Raw genomic sequence first — 17,103 nt, forward strand, 5'->3', positions numbered from 1 at the left:
TAGGTAGGTTTAATAGCCTTATATAAATCCTTTAACAGGGTGGCATTCTAAGTTGAATGTTCTTAAGTCCTCTAACAAGGCACACTCCTAATAGGGTGTAGAAATCCTTTAACAGGGTCACATATTAGTAGTGTGTTGTAGCCTTTAACAGGGAAAACCATCAGAAGTGGTTGAAATCAATTGCTGTAGTAATTTGGTGGGTATTATCCCCACCCCAGTTTTACCTTCTTATTCCTGGAGGGTCTCTGGGTGACCAAAATCTCAAGTGTTATGTGGTGATGCATGTTTGTTTCTCATGATTGTTTAATGTTTATATGCATGCATGTTAATTTTAGGTATATGTTATTAAGGGTTTAAAAGTGGTTCAAAGGCCAGTACTTATAATTCACCCACCGCCCCCCCCCCCCCCCCCCCCCCCCCCCCCCCCCTCTCAGAAGATCTCTTCCCATTAAGACATTCCAAAAACTGGTATCAAAGCCAAGTTCTCTCAAGGAGAAGCCTAACAACTTGGAGGAAAAGATCTAAAAATGGAAGTCTTCAAACTTGGGAAGATCATTGAGAACCAGGTGATAGATGTGCATCTTGCTCTACACAAGGTAGAGGAAGCTAGAGAGGAATTAAGAAAATCCTTAAAAAGAAGGAAGGAAATAGCTATAGTAAAAAATGATATTCACTACAAGGAGATTAACACCACACAAGTATTTTCCAAAGGAGATTCCAAAGAATTTGATACAGCAATAGTAGAACTGATGGAGAAAAATAGAGCTCAAGCAGAAGAGATAAGAACTCTTAAGATAGAGCATGAATCACATGCCATGATGCTTTGTGAAATCACTGAACAAAAGAAAAGAACAGTTGAGGATAGAGTCATGATGGAAGATGACAAAAGAAATCTTGCAAACAGACTTGAAGAAAAATGTACTGAATTAACAAGGATCTCAAACGTGCAGATGGATACACTTGCCCAAATTATGAACCTTCATCATGAACCCAATATGAAAGATATTGAGATATCTACTTTGATGATGCATAATGAACAACTATAGAATGAATTGAATAGAGAAAAATAAATAGCAGAGAATCTCAACAAGTCAAGTGAAGCCATCAAGTACTTTGAATAGTTGTTGAAATCCCCAAGATCAACCCATGATACATCAGGACTTGGATACTCTAGCACTAAATTTGGTGAATTATCAAAGAGTGTTGAGAAAAGGAGTGACAAAGGTAAGGATTCTAAATCCACTTGTCATTATTGTAATAAAAAAGGGGCATACTGCTAATGTTTGCAGGAGTAGAAGGATCAATCAGCCATAAACACCCAAAAACAAGGGTTATTGTCACAAGTGCAACATGCAAGGACATATGACATAAGATTGCAGGTCCAAAGTCACAAGGACACAAATATTTGATGGACATTTCCATAATTGCAAGAAGTATGGACACAAAGCCTTTGAATGCAGATCAAAGCCTATCTGGACACCAAATCAACATGTAAGAAGGGACAACTATGAACACCATTACAATTGGGACTACAATACAAGGTAAAGTTGTCACTATTATCAAGAGTATGGACATATACCCTAGAACTACATAAGAACACATTTCAAGGGAAAATATAAAAGATGGTTGAACCGAACTACTTGCTTCAATTGCTTGAAAACTGGACATGTCAGTAGGAATTGTCCAACAAAGGCCAAGGCACCCAAGACTGAAGTAAATAAGGGCAAAGAAAAGATTGATGTGGAACACATCAGAATATACATGAAGAAGACATGGGAGAAAAAGGATGGATCAAGTACATCCAATGGAAGGATCACTTCACCCACGAGGTCAAGTGATCATTTCTCATCTAATTAATCACAAGATGAGCCTACGGGGTTGATACATATAAGGAAGTATCATACATCAGCCCTAAACTATGAAAAAGCACTGCAAAGTATAAATCTGCATGAAACAAGATGCCAAGACAAAAAAATTTGAATGATGATGTCGAGCTATCTTTAGAAGCCAAGTGAAACTGCTTTGGATGCTGAGTTAAGAAGTCAAGTAGATGCCGAGTGAGACTGTAGTGGTGGCTGAGTTATTAACAAAGTTAGTAGATGCCGAGTGAGAATAGCTACCAAGTGGATGTTGAGTTGAAAAACCTTTGGAAGCTGAGTGACAAGTAAAGGTACAAAAATGCATTAAATGCAAGGTTTTTGAGTCGCTTAAAGGTGAAAATTGATTCATTTTTGAGCCATTCAAATGAAGAGCGATTACTAGGAGCACAACTAAGCAATTTTCAAACTTTCAACCAGCAATTTGTAGTGATTCAACATCTATCCAAGTGATCTAAGCATTTAACTAGGTATTTCCTTTAGGTGCCAAGTTTTACAGTTTGTGAAGTTTGCTTTAATCATCAAACCCTAGTTTAGTTAAAAATAGTGTCTAGTTCAAAGATGACCCAAGGGAAAGAGAGTCATGAGATTCAACTTGTCAGCAACGAGGTTAAGCAACCTGAGTTTAGGCCCATACCATAAGTTACATATGAAAACGATCCCACTAGTGCCTTATCTTCCATCCCTGAAAAAGTTGTTATGGTTCAGGATGTGTGAAAGTGTTATAACTGCAAAATAGGAGCCATAGGAGACTTTGAAATCTTTAATGCCTTTGAAAAAATTTGTGAGAATGGTATATTGAAAGATGATTTTTCTATCATAGAGAAGAAGGGTTTAACCAAAGCCCTAGTTTTTCCAATCATATTCAAAATTGAGTGGATACGCATAATACTTAGTAGAATCTATGATGGATCATTCTGGCTAGAACAAGGACCGGTTAAGATTACCAAGAAGATGATTCATAGGGTTACAGAATTTCCAACCCTAGATCGGCCCAAGACACTGAGAAGTGAAAAGAAGGAAACAATAGAGAAGAACACAGGTGCAAAATGGAATAACAGGGGAATGAAAATTGACACAGTAAAAGACCCCCTATTAGACTTTGCTGTAAGGATCATATCACACAAATTTTATTAGTCAGCAGGTTGAATAGTGTGCCTTGTATAGCAGTAGATGTGGCATATAAGCTTGTAAAGAAATACCACACCTATGACCTTGCAGACCTCATGTTGCAACATATTAATGAAAATCTTGGAGCTGTTAGAAAGTCTAAAGGAGCACAATGCAAATTTAGTTCAGTGCTAGTTTGTATGTTCTTCTATGTGATGAAGGAATTCCCTTCATTTGGTAAAGTCAACTGGAGTCAGAATAAAACCATTGTTGATCAAATAAATGATTTCATTGCACAAATGGGAGATAGCTTTGATGATCAAATGTCTATATATTTTGATGATTTCAAGAATGCAATGAAGAAAAGAATGAGGATACCAGTTTCACTAGTGGAAAAGCATGAAAATAACATATTCTCTCTGGTTGACATTGATTATACTTACATTCAAGTAGTCCTTCCAAGAACAAGATGGCTTAGACCATTGGGATATGAGCTTGATGTTGACCAAGCTTCTGCAACCATCACAACATTACATGCAGAGGAAATGCACAAATCTACAAAGGCATTTGGAACATATGATACTGTCAAATCAAGAGTTGTTACAAAACTCAAGACAACCACAACAGTAAAGAAAAAGGAAAAGTTAGTAAAGAAAATAAAGAAGAATTTTGGCATTGGAGAAACAAGTGCAGTAGGTGAAGCAGAGGAGATTAGTGAAGGAGAAGAAGAAGGTGATGATGAGAAAGATAAAGATGAGTCAGAACAAGGGCCACTTGAATTGTCACAAGGCCAAGGTGAAGACAAAGATGAGAGTGCCAAGGAAGAAGAAACCAAGGAAGCACCCATCAAAGGCAAAGTCATCAAAAGGAAGGCAAAGACACCTCCTGCTCAGCCTAAATCAAAGAAAGCCATCGTGCAAACGCCCAAGTAGCCAACAACCAGAGTTACAACAAGGGCCTCTATACAAAAGACCAAAGAGGAAGCTACAAAGAAGAAGAAGACAAACAAGAAGACATAGGAAAAGCCAAGGAAAAGAAAAATATATGTGGCTCAACCTGATACTGATGAGGAAGATCAAACTAAAAAGGTAAGTCATCCTCCTAAGTCTTTGGTTGATATATTATGTGAAAAGATTAGGAATGGAGACTTAAGTAACTTGAAAAAGATTGATTTCAATAAGTTTAGTAAAGAGGAACATAATAGCATAGAAGAATTAGTCTATGCATTAATGACACAGTTTAAGTACACACCTCTTGAAGTTGATGGACAATTGCCAAGGGAATTGTTTAAAATTGTAGAAGATAAATGGCATTTTTGTTTGAAAATGGAGAAGGAGATGAGGGAATCAACCCTAGCAAGCATATTGCCTGATTTGAAAAAGGAATAGGTAACTCAAGCAGTCAAAAGGCATAACACTAGGTTTACACCTAAGTATAGGGCATTCTCCATTCTCCAAAACAAAATTGAAGAAGTTGTATAGAGAACCACAAGACCGTGGAAGAACTTGTATAAGAAAATAGAAGATGTCCTTGAAGAGGAATACAAAGAAGAAGTTGCTGCTAAACTAGAGGAAAGAAGGAATAGGAGAGAAGAGAAAACAAAAGTAGAGAAAAAGGTTGAAGAAGAGGAAAACAAGGAAGAAAGAGAGAAGGAAGGAAAATATGAAGTCAAGGGTATTGATGAGCAGCAAAGTGTGCAAGACACACAACTTCCACCTCCTAGTCCTCCTCACTCTACTACCACACCTATAGAAATCATAAAGATTAAGGATGTTGTTGACACCTCATGTCAAAACATCAATCCATTAACTACATAGGATCTCACTAAGATCCTTAACCAAACAACTCTTCAAGCACAATTGTGTACAAGTCCCATATTGTTCAGTGTAGATGATCTCCAAAAGTTAGTAGATAAACTCAAAGAAGCCAAGGTGTCACCACAAGAACCACCTCAAACACTCAAACTACTGGACTTTCATTTCTACCACCTCCATCACCACCAAGAATAGCCATACAAGCTTATCAAGAGCCGAGTGCAATAGCAGAAGAAGTCACAAATATAACAATATAGACAACAAGTACACCTCCAACAGCAGTGGTACAAGAAGAAGATAGGGAAGAAATATAGGATAAGGAGGAGTTAGCAATACACACTTTGGTTGAATTGCCAAAAATAGGTACTCCTACCAAACCCATTCAGAAGCCGAGTACTGAAATGATGACCTTATATTTTAGTACACCAAGCTCAAGTTCTACTAGGGTAGCCAAGACCATTAATTATGGCATTCCTAAGCTTGATGAAGAAATTAAAATACCCTATTATGATTCAAGCACTTTAACTTAAGAAAATATGAATGAGATACAAAGTGCATTAGATAAGAGAAGGAGGCAAGAGGAAATGAGGAAAGACCACAAATACAAGCAGGCAATGAATGAGATCAAAGATATATTGATGGATGCCTTCAGCCTGCAACCTCCAAATTCAAGCGGGCCAATCTTTGAGCAACTATCTGATAGATTTGACCAAGTGAATAATGAAGACCATGATACAAATGTAAAACTCATGGAATGGTTAGAAAAGAAGTTTGAAGGAAAGGTCAATCAGAAGATAGCTAATAACATAATTTTGGGACAGGTTGACCTAGCTAAGAAAGTGTATAATGTAAAGATTGTATTAGGGAATATCTTTTCCCTTTATGGAAAATTGTGTGATTTTTCCAGGTTCACACAAGAAATAAATCTGAAAGTTTTGAACCTTGAGATCAAACTTAAGCTCTCTAGCATGCAACTACCCTCAAATCCTGCACATAGTGAAAAGCAATTTTCTCAAACACTTCACACTCAAAGGGAATTAGCTACATTATCAGTAGAAGAGGCCACTATTAAAGAAAACCTAATGCAAATACAAGCCTCTATCATTCCTCACTTGGAGATATTACATAAGGAGAAAATGTATGCAGAAACAATCTTGAAGAAAGATCCAAATATTTCTACTCATGAAGGACTTGTTGCTCTAGCAACAGAGCTTGCAATCCAACACAAGTCATTGGATATTGCATTCAATAACTGGGATGCAGCTGTCAAAATACTCCTTGAGGTAAATAAGACATTTTTGGCCAAACATGGCATTACCATTTAGGACCCTTTGACATCAATGTCAAAAAGGGGGAGATAATATTAATATTCTAAGGGGGAGATAATATTAAAAGGGGGAGAGATATATTAAAGGAGAAGATAAGAAGATAACAGAATAAAAAACAGAGAACATTAGGCACAATGGCACAAGACATCAGAATTCATGACATGACAAGGCATAATCAACTCAGGGGGAGTAATAAGGTATATTGTTGTTCACAATATCTTTTTGAAATTTTGAAATTGAAGAATGTACACATAAGGTTTAGATCATGAATGATCAGTTAAGTGTTTTTGACACTCATGTGAAAGGGGGAGATTGTTGATCAAATAAATAAGATTGACAAATGAGTGTCAACACACTTAACCATTTTCACTATACATGTCGAGTACACAATGGAAGCTAAGCTAGAATTTCTTTATGTGCTGAGTCACAGATAGTGCCGAGCAAACTATAGTTGATGTTGAGCAGAACACATTACAGTATATGTTGAGCTATAAAGAATTCAACATGTACCAAGTAGATCAAAAGACAGTGCGTGTCAAGCATTGTGAAGTCAATAGGAGCCGAGTGATTCAGGAGTCAGTAGAAGCTGAACAATGTAGGAAAACTAACAGGAGCCAAGTAACGTAGGAAACACGGTGGGTGCCGACCAATCTAGAATAGATGGTGCTGAGCATCAATATTACTTCATGTGCCGAGCAACGTAGGATTAGCATAAGAGTTTGTGCCAATACAGACCAAGATGTAAAATGGTTATGCATGAATCATGACAGGATAAGCAGATAAGATCAAATCCTCCCACCCACCTATGCGATCCTCATGTAGCCAATTAGAAAATTGGAATTGCATGTAGCCAATGGGTGAATTTCAAGGGTTTGAGCAAGAAAAATTTATCCAAGGATGCATAACAATCCACTAATCTTTATAAGGGAGTCCTGATGCCATTAAAAAAATTATATATATAGTTGAAGAGAAGAAGGAAAAGTAGAGCCTTTTATTGAGGTCGTTGTAGAACATTGGTGAAAAAGATTTAGTGGAAAGGACAAAATTTACACATCTAGTTGATCAGAATAGAACAAGGGACACAATCAACAGATCAGATCTAGCAGAGATCAAGGATAGATGAGTAGATCAAGAGCCTGAGATCAACATTAGAGATTGCATTAGTTCAACTGTATTATTCTAATACTCTCTCACAATTGTATTAGGAATTTGAAAATCCTATTGAGTTAGGTAGGTTTAACAACCTTATGTAAATCCTTTAACAAGGTGGCATTCTAAGTTGAATTTTCTTAAGTCATCTAACAAGGCACACTCCTAACAGGGTGTAGAAATCCTTTAACAAGGTCACATATTAATAGTGTGTTGTAGCCTTTAACAAGGCAAACCATAAGAAGTGGTTGAAATCAATTGCTGCAGTAATTTCGTGGGTATCATCCCCACCCCAATTTTACCTTTTTATTCCTGGAGGGTTTCTGGGTCACCAAAATCTCAAATGTTATGTGGTGATGCATGTTTGTTTCTTATGATTGTTTAATGTTTATATGCATGCATGTTTATTTTCAGGTATATGTTATTAAGGGTTTAAAAGTGGTTCAAAGGCCAGTACTTTTGATTCACCCCCCCCTCTTAGAAGATCTCTTCCCATTAAGACATTCCAACACTTTCTTTGATCAAACCTTTCTACAATAACTCATGCACTTGTCTATTAAGTTCTTCATTCTCTGAAGGTGTCAATCTATAAGGTGCTTTATTTGAAAAACTATCTACAGGGATTAAGCCCATTCAATGACTTATACTCCTTACTGGTGGTAAACCATCAGGTATATCTTTTACAACAATATCTTTATACTCATTTAACAAGTTGAAAATTTCTTCTAGTACTCGGTCCATACTACCAGCTTTTTTTGTCACTTAGTTTCTACAATCTATTACTCGGTCACCACTGCCCGGTACTTGGCTACCACCATTTTTTGTCACTCATTTATGACTAGCATAGCACAGTCTCCTAAGACTTATGGAAAAAAACTTGATTCCTCTTCACTTATTTTTCAAATTTCTTTCTATTAACCATGCAAATTCTCATAGTAGTACAATTAACCTCATCTAGACTTTCAATCAAAGGAAACAATATTTTCTTCCTCCCATTCACCCAAAGAGTATATTGATTCAATCTTCCATCATGTATAACATATCTATCATATTGCTAAGATCTACCCAACAGAATATGACAACAACCCATAGGCATGATATCACACAAAACTTCATCAAAATAATATCCAATCTTGAACTTTACAATACATTGTTTACTTACCAATATCTTATGCTCATCTTTGATCCATGAAACATGATAGGTTTTAGGATGCTTCAACCTCTACAACTACAACTTTGTAACTAGTTCATCTGATGCCAAATTTGTTGAACTTCCACTGTCAATAATCACTTTGCAACATTTTTCAGCCATCTTACATATGCTCTTGAAAAGACTTCTCATAAGGTTCCTTATCACTTCCCTTATTACATAAGGTTCTTCTCACCATAAGGTTTTCTCTAGCCTTAGGTCCACTTAATGAACCCTCAATGTCTCCTTGAAACATAAAATTTATGTTACTTTGTTCATTCTTAGAGGATCTACACTAAAAGGATCTATGCCCTTCTTTACCACATCTAAAATAATTAATAAAAAGATAACCTCTAGAATAAGAATTACCTCTTCCTCGGTAAGAACTAGTACCTCCTCGATAAGAACTACGACCTTGCCCCTCAGTCTTTCCTTTTTCATCAATCTTCCTTTCAGATTTGTCCTTATCTTGCACAGTATTGTCAGGTCTACCACCTTCTCCATTAGATCTACCTCTACCTCTTTGGAGTCTTCCACCTCTACATATTTGTCTTTGTTCATGCTTCTTTGTCAAGATCTCCCCAGCCTTCAAGGAATATTGGTATGCTTCCTCCACACTTTCCAATTTCAAAAAACTTATTTCATCTTGAATGCCAGATCTCAATCCATTTAGATACCTTGTAGATTTCTCAACATCATCATCTACATGTCTAGATCTGATGTCCAATCTATATAATTCCTTAGTATACTCCTTCGTAGTTATGTCCCTTTGTCTCAAATTTTGTATTTTCCTCAACAAGCTAACATGGTAATCAACAAGAAGGAACTTTGTCTTTACCTTGTTCACTATTTTCAACCAAGTCCCAACTCCTCCTTTCTTCACCTTTGTCTATCAGTTTGCAAATGCTCTCACCATAGTGAGGCATGACCTTTCAACCTAGCAATTCCAATTTTAACCTTCCTATTGTTAGGAGTGTTTTCAAACTCAAAGAACTTCTCCATATCAGAGATCCAATCCAAAACAACATTCGTGTCCAATTTTCCATCATAAGAAACAACAACTACATCAAGTTTTGAATGTGCCCTAGACAATAATCTCAACAATCTTTCCTTATCTTGAGCATCCTTAGGTTCTAGATTAGAGTTTGGTGCCATAGCTTCATTATCACTCACATCATCAAGATGTACTCCTCTCCTCTAGGCTATCTCCACAACATCTAATCCTGCTACAATTTGTCTCAATGTATCCAATATGGAATTGTCAACATTTCCTCTGCCTCAAACCATCTTTATAATCAAGTTCTTGCAAGATCATAATCATCTACAAGTTATAGGTCAAATCCTTAGATCTGCTACCCTACAACCAAATCAACTTAGGGTTCTACACAATCCAATCTTCACAAGGATGAACCTCAAGCTCTGATACTACCTAGTGCAAGGAGGGATGAAAAACTAGGGCCAAAGGCACGCCCACTTGTCCAACTAGCTCACTAAGTAAACACAACAAAAGTAAAACATAGAAAAATAGCACCATGGTAAAAGTACAATGCTATGTCATCTTTTAGGTTGACTTATCAGAAGGACTGAATTTGAGTAATCAATTTTGTTAAAACATATGAGCTAGATAAATTTATTCTAGCTAAGTTATATATGGTCTCACACTTTTTCAATTGGAGATGACTATTAAATGCATATTTTTTACTAGTTTATATCCAATTACTAAAGAAATAAAATTATTTCAGAAAAGTGGTGTTTCAATAACTCTTACTATTTTTCATGATATTTTTTAATAACATATAAACACAATTTTATAAAGCTTAGAGTCAAGAATATTCTCATATGGAGTTTATAGTGTTTTAATTAGATATAGTATATTGTAATTAAAAAATTCTACAAGCATGCATTTTAACACTCGAAAATATGTTAGTTTTGAGAAAGAAAAAAATATTAAATCATATCAAAAAATATAAAAATTATATTACGTTCTAGAGGAGAGAGTCCTCTTCTAGTTCATGTATAATTTTTCTCTTGGTTAGAATAGATTTGTTTTGAAAAATGTGGTGAGTTGAAATTCGAATCATTATAAAAGAGAAAATACAGGTCTAAAGCTGATTTTTATTTTTGATTGTTCTAGCTATATATGTTATCTACAACATAGCTTGAGATCAAAAAGAAATGAATTTATTTCCTTATAGTTTTGTGGTGGGAACTAGATCCCCAATTTTCAGCATTTTTCAATAACTTAAAAATTGTCTTTAAAAATTAGGAAAATATATCAATTCTTATTCCAAATAATTATTAAAAATTATAATCCTAAACTTCATCCATTTCTACACATTTCATTAGTTTACTTCATTTTCAAATTCAAAATAATAATACCAATTTTATGTCATTGAAGGTGAACAATTATACTTTTATTAGCCTTTTCCCTTACAAAAGGGTGACACATGTTTGTGCTTTCACCCACCAAGGAGAGAGAGAACAAATAATTTTATTACTTCATTAAATATTTAGCATGCATGCCCAGCTATAGGGCCTTCTGGGTTATGGCCAAATATAAAATATAACCCTAAGTTCTATCTTCAGATTCAAACTCATAACATTTTCTCTAACTCCCAATCCTCTTAGTTCTACCTAAATCTAAACTAAATACCTCTACTTATACTTGCCAAAATGGCTTACATAATATTCTAGAATGTTACAACAAAGAAAGGTCAACCTCAAAATGGTCAACCATCACTTGACTAGATCCTATCATTAAATTCACAAACTAAATTAAATAAAAGAGTTGGCTCCAACTGAGAACAAAACACAAACAAACTCAGTTAAATAAATACTTGAGCATCAGCAACAATAATTCCACTTGACACATGAAGGATCACTCAGTCATCGTAGAACAACTTGGGTAACACTATAGGACTCAATCAACACTGGAAAAGTCTAGTTAGCAAAGAAGAAACTCAGTTGACATAGAAGAATCTTAATTAACAAAGAAACAACTTGGCTAACACTAAAGAGCTTGGTCAACATAGCAAGAACTTGGTCAGATCACCAAAGTGATTCAAAAAATTGCAGGATTGCAAGGAAATCTAGGATGCTCTTGCATCATTTATTCTTTTAGAATCAATATATTTGTAGTTAATATTTTGAAATTAATTTGTATAGTGTCTATGGTACTTCCATTAATTGATATCCAAGTAAGACAACTTATTATCAAATAATGACCATGAATTGACATTATGGGTTTCACATTTAATTGTTTTATGGACACTATATTCCCATTTCATGATCCTCATCGTACAAGACTATTATCCCAAATCATCCCTTCATTCTTTCCCCAATTCCTTGACAACTATATGTGGCACTCTATCATTTTGGCTAAACTTGTGGATTCCACCTTAAATGTCTTTTAGTTATCTCACACTATGGCATTCTCATCATGAAGATTACATTTTTAATGATTATTAAGTTTTCATTTGTAAATTTTAATGTATTCTAGTTTTGAAACTTCTTCATGCTTGGGACAATTGTTGGTAACTCAAAGATATTTCCTTATACATTGGATTTTCTTTGTATTTCCCTACAATCAAGAATTTGGTTAGATAGTTCACCAAAGTTCTCTATTCTTGCACATTTGGCAGTATATCTACTAAGATTGTTTTAGTTTCACCATTTGACAAAATTACTCTATTCCTTATAGTTTGAAATATCTTAATACCTTGTTATAAAGATCCCATGTTAGTACTGGCTGTTAGCATGTTGGCAAATGTGAATTGGCTAGATTGGTTCAACTTTCTCATTTCGTTTAGCTTCATAGAGAAAGAAAATGGTAGATCTAACTTTAAAAAAAAATATTTTTTAATTAAGAAGCATTACACCATGATTAAAATAAAAAATCTAGAAATTTGTGTAAAATTGAAATTTTGGTCATGAAGCCCTTTTTTTGAAATATACATTGATACCCAACATAAAGAACAAAAATATCGCAAGGAAACCCTATGTACAGATCCACAATATCTTTCATAGCCTTAGTGCCTCTTTTGAATAGAGTACACATCCCATGTAGAGAATATTTTCTCCTACTTGTACTCCATTCTTTCTTGGGCATCAATTTTTTCTCACTCACACTACTTTTCAAAACCCTCCATCTTTTTATTTTTCACAACTAGAGCTCTCTATGAACCCATAAGTACTTTTTAATTATCCCTAAGAAGCTCCATTACAAATTAAATCTCAGCTTCCATTTGTTGACATTTCTCCAAATCCTTCTCTCATTTCTCTAGAAGACTCTAGATTTCAAATCCCTTTTCTATTATTTCTTGTTTCAATGAAATAAGATTGTAGCTAGTTTGAATCTATAATAAATATTTGTCCATTATTAAAATCCTAGTTTTCATAGCAGAATCCACAAGGATATTTGTATGTTTTCTATGATTCCATATTTGTAGATATAGGGTGGATACATGCAAAGGTCATTGAAATTTGTCTTACATTATTCTATTGAAATGGATTGAAAGTTTCTAAAGCCTTTTCATCAAATCTAGTTTGTGTGCATTTTACATAGATGGAATTCAAGAGATCACATATTTTTTAGTGTTTAATTAAACAACCCTTACGCCTCATCTGTGTTCCCAAATCTTGCTTTCAAATTTGGTAGCGCTATAAAAAATCCTCTATATTCTATTCCAAGGCTTCAATATTGGTGCATGCATTGGGATGCTACAAAATTTTGGTGGATTTGGCTATACACCAAGTATCAATGTATTTTCTTGAATAGCTACAAAAACCATAAATGGTCTTGCCCTATCCTTTTAGGGCATAATCAACATCCATGATTGTAACATTCTTATGATGAGAATTTGCAATATATGTAAGTGCATCTTTAATCCCATTCTTGTCACCCTTTCTTATGAAATCTATTAATTTCCTGACTCTAGGAGGTGCACACCCAGCTAACACATACTAGGTATATGGTGGGTAATCTCTAGTAAACTTTGTGTCAATGAAAAATAAAAGTTGGGAGCATTGTCTGGTTGTGTGAGCCTAAATCAATGGGCTATGCCCTTGATAAAAATTCCTTTCGGCTTATAAGCAAATAAATGTATATGAAAGATGGAAAATGAACATATAAAACAAGAGTTGTAGGGCAGCCAAGTTCCTGCCAAACAACTAGTTTGGATGCTCTGCTTTTGGGTCGATGTTTAGAAGAATATTTGGAGACTTTTCTTTTAGGTCAATGTTCAGAATAATAGTTGCACTTTCACTACTTGTTTGATAAAAAAACACATCATCTTCTAGCCTTGCAACTATTGCGAGCTCTTCATTAGAAATACCTTGTATAATTTAGTTGTATTAGGCCAGTGTCAATAATCTACAATAACTAATAGAAACATGACCAAATCTAACTAGAGGAGACTACAGAAAAAAAAAAAACTTTGGAATGCATTTCTAATTGTCCTTATTACCAGATGAGGAATTAACAATGGTGTAAAATGTGGCAATGTAATTTCATTGTGAACAATATTTTTACATTAAATAAAAATATTTATATGTATATGCATGGATTTTCTTTATTCAAATTTTATCATTCAGAATTATTTAGGTAATTCATAGCTATTAACACAATGCAAATAATCTAATACTATCTTACAATTATCTTCTTAAAAAATAGTTATAGAACAGAGACTAGACCACATGAACCTTTAAATATAAGTATTTGACATAGCAAGTTGATGAAACTCAAAATTTTTAGAAATAAAAAATCGAGTATTACAAAGTTGGATCTCATTCACTCGGTCAAATCAATGCCAACTAGAAATAGCTATAGATTGAAGAAGGATTCAAGTTTTGTTAAGTCTAAAATATATGATGCATTCTTACATAGATTTTCCTTGAGAACTGGGTACATAGAAAACTAGGCCCTCCAAAGATTGTTTCTCCAATTGAGAGAATAAACATCAGGTACACAAATATGTCAATGATATCTTATATTACCCTTTATCTTAGTTTCTATCAATAGCTTAAGTCATGAGGTACCCAAAAATACAATGGGATAGTGTTTCAAATTACATAGATGGACATTTATAACAAAAAAAATGATATAGGGTGTTCTTATGTGCTCATTAAAAGTGGTATCTAGCCAGCCGTAATTCTAATATTTACTTGCACTAGATAGGCCTCTAAATTTTCTTATACAAATGTTGGGATTTGGCACAAGTCAAGCAATATAATAATCTTAAACCTAGAAAAGAAAATATTGATCCTTACTATAGACATAGAAAAAATTAAAAAATACCTCTATTTATTTACTTTAAGAAAGAAAACACCTATTTATTCTAACTAGGAAAGATTAAAATTCATTAAAAGAGAAAGAAAAAAAATTATCAGTTATGAATGAATTTAATTTGATTTGACATATTCTTATTGCTAGAGAATTGAATAAACCATGAGCTAGAGCTTTTGCATCTCAAGTTGAGGCAAGATTGAATGAAAGCTCAATTTTGTGCTTGATTCAACTAGCAACTTCTTGTTTGTAATTCAAAATCCTAAATATCCCAATCAAGTTCCTATTAGTCATGTATTAATTAATTGATTTAAAAATTATCAATGAAAATAGGCATGCAGGTTAGAGATGTATAGAAGCAAACTAAGAATACATATTTTCTATGAATACTTTCATGAAACAAAATTGATCTGCTAAAGTTTTGAGTTTCCATTTTGTACTAGAATATCATATATAATCAATAAAAAGGGATTTGATCAATACGAAAAATCAGAAAGTCAAAATTATTCACTATAATTAATTTTTTTTATAAAGAAAATGTTAGCAAATTTTATTTTTTAGGAAGTGACATCCATGAAAAAAGTACCTGAAAATAGCTCTTTTGAAAGCTAGATCTTCATACAACATTGGTTGTGATCAGCCTTTTGTGTGTGGGAGATACTACCAAAAAATGTAGGCTTAATTCAAAGTCCTAAATATATCCTGAAGCATTTGACATAAAGAACTTTCAACATTCACTTTAGTATAAAAAATATTAATGTTTTGGCATCAATGAATGCAACTATTACAACTAAACACGATTACAACTAAACACGAATGCATTTTGAAAACAATTCAGAGTATGTGGTCACCTATTTACCCCACTTTATCAAAGATGATTTACTAAATAGCTATTTTCCAATGGGAATGTAAAATATTATAGCAATAGTAGGAGTAAGTAGTCATCAAGTAGGGAATATAAGTAAAGTAAGGCTATTAATAAATGTTCTGGAAAACAATGTTAGCATGATATAATTTTTATTTCTTGGTTGTACAAGAATTATGTGCTTGCTAATTGTTTTTATTTAGACAACATGTTTTGCAAGGAAATCTAGTCCAACAATAACAACAATGATAAGAGAAACAATATTTAACCTAGAACATGCAAATCTCACATAGCAATCAATCTTTTCTTTGAAATATTGACCAACTAAATCCATATGCCAATGACAGTCATGCCCATCTAGAGTGAGCATGCCATATCATATGAGGACTTTGTGCTAATATGTAAAACTATGTCCCAATCTATGCCCTATATAAACCCTAAAAATATAGTTTTAAAAATGAATAAAATCTACCAAAATTAGGGTAAAAACCAAATATGGAGATATCTTAGTAATAACAACCACCCAAGAGAATGATCAAGAAAATGTATAATTGAATGCATGTACTATTTGTTTAACTTTAGTTCAGACATCTAGACCATCATGCAAGTAATCGTTAAATCATGAATGCCAAGTGTTATCTACATGTTGCAATGCTTAGAAAGTGATGTTCCCAAGATTTATTTTCTTTTTGGAAATTTACGCCTTCTCTAGCATTGGGAAATTCCAAATACATGACAAACATTTGCAACTATTAATTCATACGAATGATCTATACAACCCAACTTTTATTTGTTTAACTTATGATCACATTATTTTGTTTATTTCATAAGTATTCAATGAATTTTTGGAAAAGAAAATGTTGATTGGTTATAGTAATGAAGTTTAATCACAATTTAAGAAAAGCCCCTGGGCAATAGTTCTTTGCATGGCAAGAACTAAAAAAAACTCAAAAATAAAGACTGCTACGCAATAAGATTAATAACAATAGGGCTCTAAAGTAACATCAATAGTTCTCATTCTTTATAATAATTTTCTTTATCTTCACCAATAGACAAAGAAATAGGCAATGCTAGTAAAGAACCTTGTTGAAATCAAACCATTTAGAACTAGCATCAAACAACTACATAATAACACCAATCATTGGCCACCCATAAAGTTTCCTAGGGACAAAGTTAGAAGGAGGCACATATGAGTGGCCTTAAATAGGCCAGGATGCACACTTTTACCTTTTATCCCTTTGGCTACCCAAGGTTGAGCAACTTTATTATCACAAGTTGTGATCTTGCTATTATCACATGGGACCCTCAAGCCTTCCCTTCAGACCTGTGTGGTCTGTGGCTAACCTTTCCGGTGGCACCCTCACTAATAGTTCGATCTTTTGGTTTAGTGGTAGCCAATCTCTATTAACACTTACCTCAATGGAATATGTTAGAAGGTGATTGATCCTAGGAAGAGGAAGGGACCTTCAGCCACATCATAAAGGTATT

This window comes from Cupressus sempervirens, chromosome 3 (genome assembly GCF_028749045.1).
Source record: "Cupressus sempervirens isolate cs-2001-9-10 chromosome 3, ASM2874904v1, whole genome shotgun sequence".
In the NCBI taxonomy this organism is placed as follows: Eukaryota; Viridiplantae; Streptophyta; class Pinopsida; order Cupressales; family Cupressaceae; genus Cupressus; species Cupressus sempervirens.